The sequence below is a fragment of the Passer montanus genome, unplaced genomic scaffold (genome assembly GCF_014805655.1).
Source record: "Passer montanus isolate IOZ18808 unplaced genomic scaffold, ASM1480565v1 scaffold38, whole genome shotgun sequence".
Lineage (NCBI taxonomy): Eukaryota > Metazoa > Chordata > Aves > Passeriformes > Passeridae > Passer > Passer montanus.
Window position 1 is genome coordinate 59,653 of NW_024368596.1, and position 15,571 is coordinate 75,223.

At 57.4% G+C, this 15,571-nt stretch overlaps 1 protein-coding gene across 3 annotated transcripts in view; it reads left to right on the top strand.

The window, feature by feature from the left end:
- The window catches only part of FRMPD3 (FERM and PDZ domain containing 3), a 57,759-nt gene continuing 42,188 nt past the window's right edge, over window positions 1-15,571 (top strand). For 2 of the 3 annotated variants that reach the window (XM_039717541.1, XM_039717546.1), the window contains exon 1: window positions 1-58. The gene's annotated coding sequence lies outside the window, so the exon portion shown is untranslated. The remainder of the gene's footprint in view (window positions 59-15,571) is intronic. The other variant, XM_039717539.1, reaches the window with a different exon arrangement.

A 15,571-nucleotide genomic window follows, 5' to 3' on the forward strand; every position in this document is an offset into this window, starting at 1 on the left:
CCGCGCCGCCCGCCTCGCCCGCAGCGCTTCCTGAGGGAGCGGCGGCGGCGGAGCCCAGGTGAGCCCTTACCGGGGCGAGCGGCGCCCGGGACGCCCGTCGGTGCCGCGCGGGGAGTTCTCCCGCTGCCCCGGGGTGCTCCGGCGGCACCGAGGGACTGCGAGAGGCGGGAGCTGCCGCCCTGTCGCCGGCACCTCCTGCGCCCCGGTGCCCGGTTCTCCCGCGGCGTGTCGCAAGGGATGCCCGCTGCCCGGGCGCGGGGCGCCCAGCAGCCATCGCTGCCGCGGAGCAGCTGGAGCGGAGCTCTGTCTCGTCCTCCGCTGGGAGCTCAGCCCGCAGGGTCAGCTGGAGATGTGCCTGTGGCCTTCTGCCGGTGCCGGGATGATGGGGTACCCCTCCCTGCCCTCGGTAGCACGGTGCAGCCGCGGAAGGTACGCGCCGTGATGCGCGGGAGGAGGAATCGGGCTGGAGGGACTGGATCGGATCGGATCGGTGCAGCCGGCACCGCGCGGACCTGGGCTGCCTCTCCCCCATGGCGGGGCCCCGGCTAGGGAAGGCTGGGCAGAGAAAGTGGGGCTCGGGGCAGGGAGCCCCGCCGCTTCCCACTCGGGTCACCTTGGCGTGCTCCTGGGTGACAGTGTTCTTGCTATTAGTCTGGTGTCATGGCAGTTGCCATCGTGAAGTGTGGCTGATTGAGCTGAAAGAGCACAGACAAACGCACTTGGCTTCTGGCTTGTTTGGGTTTGGTTGTTTTTCCTCATTTTCCTATTTTAGAGCAATTTGGATGGGATGAGTTCTCCTCCTTGTCGGCAGCAGAACTGGTAGAGAGACGTGGCTTGCTTTTGAGGAAGTGCAGTTTGAAAACATTCTCACCTTCCTCTTCTCTGGTGACAACCAGAGGGCTGTGTGCCACCTTCAGCCTTCCAGTGCCTCAGTTTCCCCATGTCCCCAAGAGAAGGGTGGAGGAGAGAAAAGCTGGTTTGCACCGGGGTGGGCCGGGATGTGTGTTCATGTGTGTGAGAACCTCTGCTGGCATGAGACTGCCTCGAGGGCAGAGTGGCTCTGGGTCAGCCCAAGGGAAGGTGAGCCTGTGGCAGGTGCTGAGTGCAGGGGAGGGCTGGCACTGCTTCTGTTCTGGGCACAGACCCTGGCAGGGTGCTCCCTGGGTTTAGCAGCCCTCCATACCCATCCACGAGCTGCTGGCATCCATGTTGTCCTGCAGTGAGGAGTTCCTGCTGCACCTGAGCAGCAAACAAAACAGCATCCCTTTTATTTCATAACAAATTGGGGTTTTTTGGGCTCTGACATCCCCTGTGGTCATTTCCTGCCCGGGCAGTGCCCTGTCCCTGTGCCTTGGAGCACCAGCCTGTGCTGAGCTGCAGCCTCCCCCTCTGTGGCTGCTGGCTGAGGACGCCGTGGTGCTGAACTTCCACTTGCCTTTGCTGCCATGCTGCTGCCTCCTCGCACTGTGGCTGTCACCTCGCAGCCACCAGCACAGCCTTTGCTCATGTGTGCCAGCAGCTCGTGGCTGGGGCTGGGCTGGGCAGTGCAGGGCTGTGGGGGCTGCCTCTGGGTGCTCTGCCTGCAGGCAGGAGTGCCTGGTGCTGAGAGCAGCTGAGCCCTCAGGCTCTGTGGTGCTGCTGCAGGAGCCTCTGGGGGAAATCAGCCCCCTGGGACACCCTGGCATGGGTTGGTGGCGTGGTTGTTCTCCTGGTTTGACAGTTCAACGTGCCAGCTGCCCACTTGATTGGCATGGCAACAGCCACTGTGCTGCAGCTCTGCTCGGAAGCCACAACTTCAGCATTGCTGCAGGACAGCCCACGAGGGGGGCACAGGGTGCTGCTGGTTGGGTGCTCCACCACGGATGGCACTGAGTCTGCCCCTTCCCAGGGCTGCAGCACTGCTGGCAGCAGCACTGTCCCTGCAGCAGCCCAGCTGACGTGCCTTGTCCTGGTGTGAGGTCCCCAGTACTGTCCCTGGGGGCCAGTGCTGCTGCCAGCAGCTCACTCGGCTGCCCAGGGAGCTTTATCAGCTATGGGGAATTGGGATCACCTGTTAAGTGGAGCAGATGCAAACCCATGTCCTCCTTGGACAGTGAGCGTCCAACTGAAGTGGGCTCAGGCCTGCTCCCATCTGCAAACCAAGGGGTGCAGCACTGAGATAAGGCTGGGCAAGGGAAGAGGTGCCACAACATTTATTAGGGTGGACAGGGACCTGCTGGCCTCAATCTTCCCAGTCAGGAGGGCAGCCACATGCTTGCAGGTAACAGCAGTGAGGTTGCAGCAAGCCTTGGAGCTCATTTCTGCCTCAGACCAAGCCAGTCTGAGCTTTGAGCTGGAACTGAAGCCCTGTCTGGCCCTGGAAAGGTCCCAGAGAGAGAGAAGATGCTGTTTGCATCAGCCACCTTCATGTTCACCAGCTGAGCTCCTGGGAGCTGACCTGCAGTGCTGGGGCTGAGCAGAGCTCTGGGACTGGCCCGTGGATCTGCAGAGCTGGGATTTTACCTCCCATGCCAGCCCCAGGATAGCAGGAAGATGCTTTTATTGTTTGCTTGGTGGCTGCACCCTGACACTGAAGGACAAAGCCTCAAGTCCTCAGCTTTGCCCTAGCACTGGTTCTTCCTCCCTCCCACTGGAGTCAGTAGCAAGTCTTTCTCCTGATTCATGCCCATGAGTTCTATGTCCTTTTCCAGGGCAGCTCCAGTACTCAGGCTCTGTGGTTTTGTCATGAAAAAAGTGTTTAGATAAAGGTCAGGTTGGGTGCTGCCTTGAGGAGTCTCTAGCTTGGCTGGAGCAAGGCTCAGATCATCTGAGGGTCTTCCACAGAATGGGTCCCCCCATCATCACAGGAGCAGCAAGGCTGCTCCCATCTCTGTCTCCTACACAGGGCAGGAAACAGCCCAAATCTCCCAGGGCTGGGATGCTTTTTGATGCCACGTCCCTCTGCCAGGACATCCCCCGTGATGTCTCAGAGGCTGCAATGGCAGGAGGGAGAGGAGCTGATGTAATGGGGCCTTTTGCTCCCTGGCAGAGCAGGGCTTGTTTGGGTGTGCTCCTCCCCATCCACAGCAGCCGTGCTGTTGGGCTGCTCAGCTTTAAATGTAGGGGACTGAGACACGGACCCACACCAGCCAGGGAGAAGCACTCAGGAGTGTGGAAGGAAAAGTGGCACCATCAAATCATGCAGCTCATCTAACCATAGCCTTGGGCACTGAGAGCTGGAAGCTGCCTCTGGCTTGTTGAAGGACACACCTTTTTCCACTTGATCCACCTAAAACAGAGTATTTCTTTTTCTGTAGCTCCTTCTGGGGGTGTGTTCAGCTCCCTGCTTCTTTTCCAGCTCCCTGCTGGAAATCTCTGATCTGGCTAGATATTAATCCTTCTGCCTGGCTGTCCTCCACAGGGAAGAGGGGGATAGCTGCTTCATAGCCTTCTGTGAGGCTGAGTGAGCTCTGCTCATCCTCTGCTCTCACTTGTCATGGTGGGAGTTGTCTTTCCTGAAAATGGAGAGCCAGGAGAGGGCTGGGGGAGGCCCTGCATGTACCAGAGCAGAGACTTCTACAGCAGGACAGACAAAACGACCAGGAGCCACCTTGGAGGACCTGGCAGTCAAGAAGGTCTTTCATGCCACCTGAAGAGATGATCAGAACACCGTGGCTGGGTGTGGGGTGGTGGAGGAGCCTCAAATCTGGTGCAGCCACAGCTGCACTGAGGGAACAGCATACCCAGATTTAATTCTTGCTCTGTACTGCTTGTGCTCACATGCATTCACAGATGGGTCTTTTCTCCCTGAGAGTGCACAGATCCTCCCCTGTGGCAAAACCACTGTGCTTCTGCCTTGCCATACCTCCATCCCTGACCCCTTCATCCCTGGCACCTCCATCCCTGGCCCCTCCATCCCTTCCTGCACAGCCTGAGCATGCCTGGTGACGTTGGGAGCACTTCAGAGCTCCCTTGTCATTCTCCCTCTCTTTCAAATTAAGCAAGAGCTGGGCTCAACAGCGAGTCAATAGCAAGACTTATCTCTTAAATAGCATTATTGATTGCCCAGGAAGCCTGGGTTTGTATCAATAGATACGTGCACACACAGGCAAGTCCTGTGCCAGCTCCTGGTGGTGAATGGCACAGAGGAACGTGCAGAGATGGTTTGTTGCACGTAGGGACACACGTGTGAGTCCACATGAGGAAGATGCATCTCTCCATTGGAGAGCAAGGTGAGACACCCCAGGGTTTTTGGTTATGAGCCTTTCACATTTGTCCAGCATTATTGTGCTGCCTTGACCCCTCTTGAACGTGTGTCCCATTCTACCTGACAAGTGACATTGTGATGCAGGTTCTGCCAGCTTGCTTTGCCTCTGCGGTTGCAAGGAGGCTTCTGGACTCTGCCTTTGGAGAAGATGTGCAGGTATCTGCCCACAAATTGTGTGGTCTCCTCAAACAAAGGTCATTGACCCTGCAGGGATTCTTCATGTGGGAGGCTTGGGATAGATGCAAAATTCAGTCTGCTGTAGCATTGCCCAGAGGGACTGGTTGGAGAGGAGGATGGATGAGACAGGCTGGACCCATCCTGCCAGGGAGGGCATTGCCTTGTGCCCAGCTCTGTGCTGGCAGTGCAGGCTGTGAGCCTGCACATGTGGGGAGTGTGGTGGCACCTGGCTGAGCTCTGAGCAGGTGGAGCCATGGGAGCGTGGCAGGGAAGGGAGCTCGCTGCCATCCCTGGTCAGGAAAGGCAGAATGTGCTGCTGCTCTCAAGCTGTCTCCCTCCAGGAAACAGGCAGAGGGTGGAGGAGCGTTCCCATGGGCTGTGAGGCTTTGTCCCCCCAGGGCTCAGAGTGGCCCTTGTCCCTCGGAGGTGGCAGAGTGCTTGCAGCAGCCAGGTCGTGCATGGCTCACTGCTCAAGGCCCTGTTTGCCATGGCACCTGCCCTGCTCGTGCCTTCATAGCATGGAGCCAGCCCCTCATGTCGGGGCAGACAGGAGAGGGCCAGGGACTGGAGCAGGGTGTGATCAGAGCTGTGTCCTTCCTTCTGTGCAGCACCACTGCTCTCCCTGGGGCAGCTCAGGGTACTGCTCTGTCCTCCAGGGTCGTGGAGCACAGCCAAGCTACAGTGATGCTCGTGAGAAGAATTGCAAAACCTCCTGCCAGCTTTGCTGTAGCAAAGTTCGGGCTGGGGCAGTTTTCCCTGGTGCTGCAGAGCCCTGTTGCCCAGCTCTGCCCGGGGCTGGAGCCCTGTGGCTGCCACAGAGCCAGCCTTGCTCGCCTTGCCACCTCTGCTAACACACTCTGTGACAGAGCACAGCCCCATGTCCCTTACCTGGCATCCAGCCTTGCTTTGGACCATGCTGGCTGATGTTCTGCTCTCTCCTGGGATTAGCTAAAGCTGAGGGAAGTGTCAGCAGGGTTATCACAGGCAGCTGAAACAGCACAGATGATCTGTAGGGTCGGCTCACCCAAGCCTGGCGAGCCCCTACAAGTAGGGGCTTGTAAGACCTCTGGGTGCATTACTTTAGCTGATCAGTGGGCACGGCAAGTTCTTGGCTGTCATGCCTGTGTTTCCATGTGTATAAATGTGTGTGGATATGTAGCACTGTAAGACCTTGCTCCTGTTTGGACACTCTCAGTGATTTTCTAGACAGTGCCTGCCCGCAGCGAGCGCCGGTTGCTTGATCTTAGCCAGCCAATCTACGCAGGGATCTCGGGAAAGAACAGTTGGGGTTTTATGAAGCTGGCATAATTTACAGCTAAAATAGCACACCAGATATATGTCCAATCCAATCTCCTTTGTAATCTTGTTTTCATTAATGCCTCCAGGGTGGTGATGGGGGGAGTAAGGAAAGCAAACTGCGAAGGGAGTTTATTACCCGTGCCAGGGAGATTTGCATGATGCTCTGCACCAAGTGACCTCAATTTGCAGAGGTTAAAGCTGGCTGTGGTGGTCCCCGCCTTGGAGGGTGTCTCCTGCCTGTGCTGGGGGCACTGAGCACAAATCCTTTTGCAGATGGCAGTGGGTGTGCTCAGGACTGTGCACGCTGTGGAGCCATCCCAGAGCCTGCAGGAAGAGCAATGGATGCGTCCCTGTCACCCTGGCCAGCTCCACAGCAGAAGGAACCAAATGATCTCGCAGCCGCTGCCTTTGCGGGTTGCGTTTCTCTTTAGTGTTCAAACCACATATTGTCCCAGATCTCCTGCCAATAGCAGGGAGCAAACTGATAATGCAGCTGCTATTAATAAAGCAGCGTTGTTACATATTCATATCAATCAGACTTGTAATTCCACAACATTTTTTTCAAGAAGAAAAGGCAGTGCTTCACTGGGGCGATGGAGGAAGCTGTCAGGTGGGATGGTGTTGGAGATGCCTTTCACCAGCACTGGCAGAACCTGCTCCCCTCACGTTTCTTCCTTTGGGGATTCCTGCACTGGGGTCCTCATCCACCTCCCCTTCAGCTTTCCTTCTCCCTGGGAGTGCTGAGCTAAAAGGTGGGATCCCAAGGCAGCTCCAGGATCCCCAGGGTGCTGTCACTGTGGGGAAACACGAGTGGTGTGAGACAGAAGTGCTGAGTTCCAGCAGCTGGTTTGGCAGGAGCAGCTCCATGCTCTTCTCCGTTTTATACAGAAATTTTCGCATATTATGCAAATTTCAAAGCAAAGTACGGAAAATCTGGGTATAAATCTGGGATGTATGTATGTTTGTGCAGCCATTAGAAAGGAAAGTATACCACAGAATTCTGGCCAGTGGATAAATATACTTACACTGCCATTCCTGCAGTAAAATATGTTTTTTGTCATTGCTATAGTATAAAAAAGTACTGTCTCCAACGCTGTAAAAGCGCTTTATGGTACCCTATAAATTGGAAGAGATACCTGATTATTCATAGAGTATTATGTAGGTCTCAGTGACTTCACCATTAAGCCCACACCAATACTTTGTCCATAAAGCAAAACCCTTTCTCTGAGTTCTTTATGATTGAATTCAATGTCCAGATTTGGCCAAATAAATCTTGTGAGGCTGAGCACGTTTTTCCATGAATGTTTTTCTGGAAACTCTCCCTTACCCTCGGGCTGGGAACATTTTGAAGCTGTGGGATCTCCAAGTCCTAAACCAAGCCTCACAGCCCTCGAGCCTTTCTGGTCTCTCTCATCCCTGGCGCGTGGCAGAGCTGCTCCCAGCTCATCCCTGCTTCCTCTGGCTCCTGGCACATGCCAGGGAAGGGAGCATGGTTGTTCCACCAGGTTCTGTGGTGGCAGCCCTGGGGAGTGGGCTGGCACTGAGCCCTCCTGGCAGCAGCTGTCAGTCTCTGCAGCAAACAGTTTCCAAGCAACTCGGAGTCTGAAAAGACTCCTGGTAGAGCTTTGTGATATTAATTGGAGTTTTGGAAAGGAGAAGTGCTGAAGGAGATGTGGGAAGGGCAGCTGGTGTGGTGTCACCAATATCCTCCTGCCATCAGTGGTGCCACAAGTGCTGGAGAGGCTGGCACAGCCACAGCTCTGGTTCCCCTCTGCTGCCATGGCATGCAGGGCATCGCTGTCCTGCCAGATCTTCAGCTGGGCACTGGGGCAGATGGAGAGGGAGCAAAAAGTGTAGTCCCTGCCCCAAAGAGCTCGTGTTTGGGGCCTCCATCCAGCTTTGGCAGCTTCTCTGAGCATTGCTCAGCTGTGTCACAGCCTGCAGCAAGTGCTCTGCTCACCTGGGCCAGGTGGGAGAAGGGCACTGGGTGGATCAGCTGGGTCTGGCTGCCTGTGCAGATATCCAGCCTCAATCCATGCCTTGCCGTGCATTTTCTCTCTGGAGGCTTAGCTGCTTCTTTCAGATCATATTTCCTTGCTCTGCCTCTCTTTATTGCCAATATTTCAATGCTCCCTTGAATCTTTGCCCACTTCCACCATGGTCAGCAGCCACCTTTGAGCATCCATCCCCTTCTCCTCACCTTTGCTGTTGCTTGCACCCCCTGGGCTGTACTGGGGGGCATTCCCACATGGACTGCTCGTGCTGGGAGTTACCAGCCAGTGCTGCCTTCAGGTGGAGAGAGCAGTGGGAAGGCAGTGTCCACAGGCACTTGGAGCAATGTGTCCCTATACACAGAGCACTTTGGAGGTGGTTCCCTCCATTCCTTGACAAGTACAAGCTGGAAATGCTCCTGCTGCTGCTGCACAGAGCCCTGGGACGCTGATGTGGTGCTGCCATCAGTGTCACATCGGCCTTGGCTGTCACATCCCTCCCACCAGCTGCTGGGGCTGGACCCAGGTCTCTCAGGGGAAGGCTTGGAGTGGTGTCTGGGTGGTTCCTACCATGGCTGGTTGCTCTCCAGCCCCATGCAAGTGTCTTCCATCCCAGGGGCAAACAGATACCAGCACTGCACTCTGGCCAGGGTCTGGGAGGGATCTAGTGGCTTCTTGTCATATAATTGGTGAGTGCCCCTAAGTGGACTGGCAGCAAAATCCCTAAACATCTCCAGAGGACCATGATGGTGCCTGGAAAAGTTCCAATACAACAGAGGGGGATTTTAGTGCCTGAGCTGTTTGTCCTGAGGGTAGTGAAAATACAGGGACTTGTTGGCCTGGGGAGATGGTGTGTGGGCAGCTCAGGGCTTCAGGTGCAGAAAACTCTGTGGTCACAGGAGGAGGCAAGCAGGATCTCTGCCTTCACCCCCATCAGCAAAAGCATGGAAAGGAGTGCTGGGACACTTCCCCGTGGCCAGCTGATGTGGATGGGAGAGGCCAGCAGTGCTGCTGCCAGGGTTTCTGAACTCTCAGAAGCCTGAGCCCGAGGAAGGAGAGATGTCATGGCAGTGCTCACCAGGATTTGAGCTCTGATGCCCAAAGCTAAGCCCTTCCTTTGGCAGTGAGTGTGTCTGGGGTGTGACAGACAGCTGGGAACAAATCCACTTTGTCCACACTGGAGGCTGGACCAGCCAGATGTGCACAGTGTCCATAAGCAGTCTCTGGTGAGAAGCCATGCAGTGGCAGTGTGCAGCAGCTGTGTCTGCCGCCCTCCCTGCCTGTGTTGAGGTTCCACATTAAGGGCTTGGCAGCTCCTCGGGCTGATGCAGGAGGTGTCACAGCAGCAGGGCTGGAATTTTGGGGAGAAGGAAGGTGGAGGAGCAGCCTGTGGGGTGCTGGACGGGAGGGAGGGAGGGAGGGAGGAGAGAGCAGGCACTGCCAGCTGGACACTTGTCCCTGGCAGGGTGCAGCAGTGGAGGCCAGGCCTGTTCCATGTGAAGTGGGGTAGAAACTGAGCTTAGTCCTGTGGGTGAGCTGGCACTTCCAGCAAGCCCCTTGCCCCCAGCAGAGCACAGGATGCTTGATTTTGGGAAGGGGTAAGAGAGTCAGAGCTGAGAGAAGTCAGGAGCTGTGCTGGCAGCAGGTGGATTACTGGTGTCACGGGGGAGCTGCGAGGTGCCTGTGCTGTTTGCTGTGGCTCTGCAAGCAGGAGACATCTGCCTTTTCTTACCTTGTCTGTGAATTTAACTTTCTGTCCCTTCTGAGGTAGTGTGAGCTCAGGATGGCAAGGGAGATGCAGAGGAATTGGGTTTTTGCTGATCAAAACCAAATCCAGCAGACACATGGTTGTGAGCAATTATCGACCTTGCAGGAGTGCAGAGGCCACAAGGAGCTTTCTGTGGATGAGAAACCTGCCTGGGCAGCCAGGCAGGGGCTTGGGGATGCTGGGGGTGAGATCCATCTTTCCCTGTGCATGGGAATAAACTGCTGGGTGTGTCAGTGGGACACTCAAATCCAGAGATGGATTTCAAGAGGCAATGGCTGTCATGGTCCAAATGGGCAAAGTCCTGGTCCTCAGGCAGGCATTTCACCCTGGAAATGGAACATGGGTGACTTGGCAGCTCGGCTGTGTTCTGGTGTGAGCTGAGCTCCTGCCTGCTGCCAGAGCCCCCAGGGCAGCAGCCAGGGGAGCCACCTAACTCCTGGGTAAGGGACACCCAGGTTGTCTGTGGTACTCCCAACATGTGCCAGAGCTGTGCAGGGCTGTTTGCAAACAGGCTGAGCTGGAAGGTGCCCAAAGAGGGGCTGTGACAGGAGGAGGGAGGACAGGGTCATCCTGCAGGGCTGGGGCTGCCTGCAGCACAGGATCCCAGGTGCAGGGACAGCCAGGCCATCAGGGCTGTCTGTCTGCTCAGTCCAGCGTCCCCTCTGCTGCTCCAGCAGGGAAACTTTGCAAAATATGGGTCCCCACCCACCCTGGAGCAGTGGATGAGGTGCTGGGTGCCACCTGCCACTGGTGGGTGAGCAGGGAGACACTGGCACTGGGGACTGCTGCTGGCACAGGCTGTTGAGGGGATGCTGGGCCCAGCACAGCGGTGCCTGTGCTGTCATAAATCTGCCTGGCATCAGTGCAGAGAGCATTCCCACTGCCTTATGGCTCCTGTGCTCCACCAGGATGGGAAACAGCGTCTCATGGCTGGCTCTGCTGGCATCTACTGCGTCATGAGCTGTCCTTCCTCGTGTGTGACATCAGTGAGACACGGAGAGTAGCTGCTGCTGGGGGCAGGGGTGCTGTGCTGGCAGCTCAGACCCGTGTCAGGGTCTGGTGGCTCCAGCAGCACGGTGAGAAGCAGCTGTTCCCACACAGGGAAGCTGTTTGGTTGTGGCACAGCAGTGTCATATCAGCTGTCACTCTCAGTCCCACCTTGCGCTGAGGACAAGGTGGTGGCCAGGGGTGAAATGGTGCCACCCCTGCTGTGCTCCCTGAGTGCCCTTGTCTCTGTGTGTCACCCCCCATCCCTGCCAGTCAGTGCTTGATCCTCCCAAAGCTGCCTTGCTTGCAGAGCTGAAATGGCTCTCGGGCTCCTCTGCCACCACCAGGGATGGCACCTCAGGTGTGGCACTGCTCTCAGCAGTGGGGCAGCCACGCTCACCCCGTGGCTCTGGCACCGGAACAGACCCATGGTGGCAGTGGATAAGGCTGGGAGAAGGCCAGGGCAGCAGAGCACAGCCAGGGCTGTGCAGGGTGGCACCCTGAGCCTTGCTGCCCTCGAGCCAGTGCTGCCAGGCCAGGGAATGCCACTGTCCCCATCCCAGGGAGGATGTGTTGTGGCAGGACAGTCCCTGCCTGGTGAATTGAGACTCACAGGTTCCCCTTGAGCTCTGCTCTCACCAGCCTTGTGGCTGCTGCTGTCCCAGCCCATTCTGGGTGTTCTACAGAGAACATTTTCCCCCAGTGCTGTTCTCCATTGCTGCCTCTCTCCACACTTCTGCTCCAGCTCTGGGAGGTCTGACCTGTCCCACCACAGGGCAGCACGTCTGGGGCGCTGGGCAGCACTGGGGTACCCTGCCCCGTTCCTGGCAGCACCTCAGCCTCTCCCCTGCACTCTGGGCCTCGTTGGCCAAGTGCCTTCTGCTTCCGTGCCTCAGTTTCCTTGTTCTTGCAAGGAGAATGTGTCTGGAAGTGTTTTGGGAGGAAAGGGAAATGCCACGCACCATCTCTGTCCCTGATGTGATGGCCACCAGGCTGTGGTCACCTCCTAAGGCCTCTTTGCTCAGGGAGGTCCCTCTCCACCTCCCAGCACTATAAATAGATGTGATGCAGCTCTTGGCTAAACAAATTTTCTCCACGGCTCTTTTCTTTCCTACTCAGAATTCAGGGAACATCATTTTGGTAACCAAGGTATTTGCATAATCAGTATTTTGTGGTAATTGCTCCCTTTCAGAAGAGGTGCTTATCATCCCATCGGGTTTTGAGGAGCTTGTGCTGTCTCTGAGGCCAGGCAGAGGTGGTTTCCAGGGGGGAGTGCCTGGGCTGCTGCTCTGTGGTTTGGGGGATGCCTCCCCCGGGATGAGCAGGATCAGAGGAGCCTTTTGCCTCTGGGCTTCAGCGATCTGCTGCAGGTCCTTTCCTCCCCCTGTGCCTCAGTTTCGCCTTAGTCCCAAAGGCTCTGAGCTGGGAGGGAGGAGATGCCCCAGCGCGGTGGGACACAGGGTGTCCTCTCTGCAGGACCTGCCTTCCCAGGCCATTCCTTCTCTCCGTGACGCCACGGCACGGGAGAGCATCCTTTGGGAATGGCCCTGCAGTGCTTTTATAGCCACCAGCCCTGTGCAGCAGGGTGGCAGGGCTGTCACCCTGAGGGGTGACCCTGGCGCTGTGCCCCGTGTCGCTGTCACCGCACGCCCGGCGGGCGGGTGGCGGCAGAGCCAGCGAGCCGCCCTCGCCACCCGGCAGCGTGACTCACTCCGAGTGCCAGCTCCCACCCGGCAGCGCCTCCAGGGAGCCCGGGGATGTGTCCCGCTGGCAGCGGCTGGCACGGGGAGCCTGGCACCCCGACCTGCCTGGGCAGGCCGGGAGCTCTCCCGGGCCGAGGGCAGCCTGCTCCGGGACACAAAGCAGCAAAGCCTGGTGTTGCCAGGCCTGGCAAAGGCTGGGAACGCTGTGAGGAGGGTGCTGGCGGCTGAGATGTGGCAGCCAGCAAGGGAAATGCCCGGCGGTGAGGGCTCGGGCCGGAGGAGGGCGGGCAGGCCGCGCCCTGCAGGCCGCCCTCAGGGCTGCTGCCTGCCGCCTCTTCTGCTCCTCAGGGCTGCTGCCCTGCTCTGCCGAGCCCAGGGGTGCTGTGCACAGCTCCTGCCCTGCCTGCGGGCCGGCACACACCGGGATTCGGGAGCCAGCCGGCCGTGGTGCAGGTTAAAGCATCCCCGTGCTCCCTGTAGGGAACACAGCGTGTCCTGTTCTGTGGGTGCTGCCTGACCTGACTGCTGAGCAGGGCTGGGGCTCCTTGCAGCGCTGATCCCGGTGCTCACCGAGCCATCCCCGCTGCCTTCTCTGTGCCTGTGCCCGGCCCTGCACTGCCATCACGCCAGGGTGGCTCTGCTGCCCAAAGCCAGCTCCTCTCTGCCTGCCCCATCCTCCGTGCCCTGCCTCTGTGCTGCCATCAGCCCGAGAGCACAGGCTGTTCCTGCCCCAGTACTGACTGTTCCCCCAGCTGTGTTGTCTCTATTTATCTATATAAAATTTCATGTCATTCATTGTCCTAAAAGGCTGTCAGGTAATTCAGTAATTACCAGCCCTCCTACGGTGTTGGCCTCTCCTCTCTGCCTGCCAGTTGGATATCCTCTTCAAGTTTAATCCCCTGGGAATTTACATTGTGTTTGCAATCCCCAAGGAAACAGTGCTGCTAGATCCAGGGCCCAGTGCTGCCTCTGGAAGCCCTCAATTCCCTTCCCCATTAGCAGAATGCCCAATTAACAACCCCTGTGGCTCCTCTGCTGGTCCTTCTCCTGACAGAAGTTGTCTGGGGCTGGCTGTGTGGGCTTGGATGTGATGGAGTCCTTGCACTCTTCCCAGACAATCCAGCCTGGGATGCTGGGATGTGCCAGCACTGTTCATCCCACACCCTGCAGACCCCTTTGATTCCTTCCAGGGGCAGGGAAGGCTTCAAACTGTTTTGCACCCACCACTTTGCCTCAGAGGCCCCCAAACCCCATGGAGGTTTCTCATTGCAGCCCCCCGGGCTGTCTCATGAGCAGGGTGGGTGGTGGGAAGGGGGGAGGCTGCACTGGAGCATCTCCCAGGCTTGGGGTCTCAGTGGCAGAGAGCATTTGCAAGGGTCCTTTCTTCTGGTGAGGCAGAGGATGCTGTGAAGCACTTCAGTGCTTGGTTGGTTTTTGTGCTTTGCTTTTTGTTCCCTTTAATGGGAATTGTATTCTGTGCATGGAGCAGCTGGTGATGCTTCTGGCTGCTGCTGCATCACCTTGGAGCAACGCTCCTGAGACTCCTCTTTTCAGTGCCTGTACAGAGAACTGGAGCTGAGGAGCCCTGGGTCTGTTCCTGCTGTGACACTACTGATGAGAGAGACATTTCTGAGAAGGCAGGAGACACCTGGTCCTGCCTGGGGTGGGGACACAGGGAAGAGACCTTGGGAGCTGTGGGGGTTCACACAGGCTTTGTATCATCACAGCCAGCAAAGTGTGTGCCCCACTGATGGGTAACAGCAGTAAAAGCTGGTTTTGGTTGTTATTTCTTCTTTGAAAAGGTGCTTTCCTCAGTCAGAATCCTCAAGATGCAGAGGGGAACCAGGCCTGAGCCAGGGGAGGGAAGAGAGCATTCCCCAGGGTGTGGGGGCCTTTCCAGAACTGTGGGTTCCTCCAGGAAGGAAGAAAGGCTGTGGGAGAGAAGCTGGATGCTCCAGTCTCAGCTGCCATCCCTTGGCTCTGTAAGAGGGAGATGCTGGGGTTTGCTTGGTTTCAGCTCTTCAGAGGGGATCCCTTAAAAAGGGAACATCTTCCCTTGCTGCCTGTTCAGGCAGGGTAGGATCCCAGTCAGGCTCTCTCTGCTGATGTGGTACTGATGGCTTGCCTGTGTGTACCTGCCCCTGGCAGCACTGCTGCAAATGAGGTGCCAGCAGGGTGCTGGCTCTGTGGGTTTTGCAGCACTGGAGCAGGGGATGTGGTCAGGAGGAATGGTGCTGGCACCCAGCCAGTGGCACGTGGGAGCTTTGAGCTGACAGTGGCTCATCACTTCTCATCCACCTGGCACCCCTCCAGCACAGGGACCCCGTGGGAATGGCTGGAGCACCAGGTGTGCTGAGCACAGCTCCTGCAGGCCCCTCTGCTGATGAGGGGCATTTGTTACCGAGCTCCAGCACAGGCTGCTCCCCAGGAATCACCTGCTTGTCATCAGGAGCAAAGGCCACGTACCATAGCTGTGGTCTCTCAGTTCCTGTGTGATTTGGCTGCTCCTGCCTGTCCATGAAGGAGCAGAGGAGTCTGATCTCCCCAGGCACAGCTCTGAGGGGAGTGGGAAGCACATTTCCATCCCCAGCACCATCTCTGTCTCACAGTGATTTGCTTCAGTGTCTCCTGGTGAAGGCAGAGCACTGTGCTGTAGGCAGATCTGGTTGCTTCACTCTCAGCAGCTCGAGGGCACAGGCCAGGGCTGGTAGCACAGGGCAAGGCAGGGGATGCAGGGCTGTGTCCCACAGGACTCAGCCAGCCCCACCAGCACTGCCATGAGGAGATGTTTTGCCCGATGCCAAGCTCTCCATGCCACCACCAGGCATTATTTGGAAACTGCCCCAGACCCTGAGTTTCATATTGCCTGTGACCTCCCACATATCCTGACCCCTCTGTCTGCAGCAGCAGGACTGGTGGGGCTGTGAAAAGGTGACCAGAGACCTGGGAGCATCTCACCTCTGTCCTGCACACTTGTGGTACCAAAATGCTGCTGGGTAATCCATCCCCAGTGCGTGCCCAGGCTGGCACAGAGCCATGGCTCCAGGGACCTGCTCCTCCTTCCTCCACCACTGGCACTGGCGTTGGGATTTGCAGATGCTCTTGGCCAGAGGGCTTTGTCTCTCCTCCCTTTTAATTGCCACAAGGATAATTGGTTTTGTTGAGCAGGGGGAGTCCATGAGCTCTCATTCCTCCGCAGCACCCATGCAGCTCCCTGCCAGCAAGCTGAGTGCTGAGAGGTGCCAGAGCATCCCAGGGTGGGAGCTGAAATCCCCCAGTCCCTGCCCCAGCCCCAGCTGTCCCAGATGGATGTCCATGTGGCCCCAGGATGGAGCTCACAGCTCCTGTCCACCCATGACCACGAGCTGCTGGCAGCCAGGAGGAGTGAAGGACCAACTGG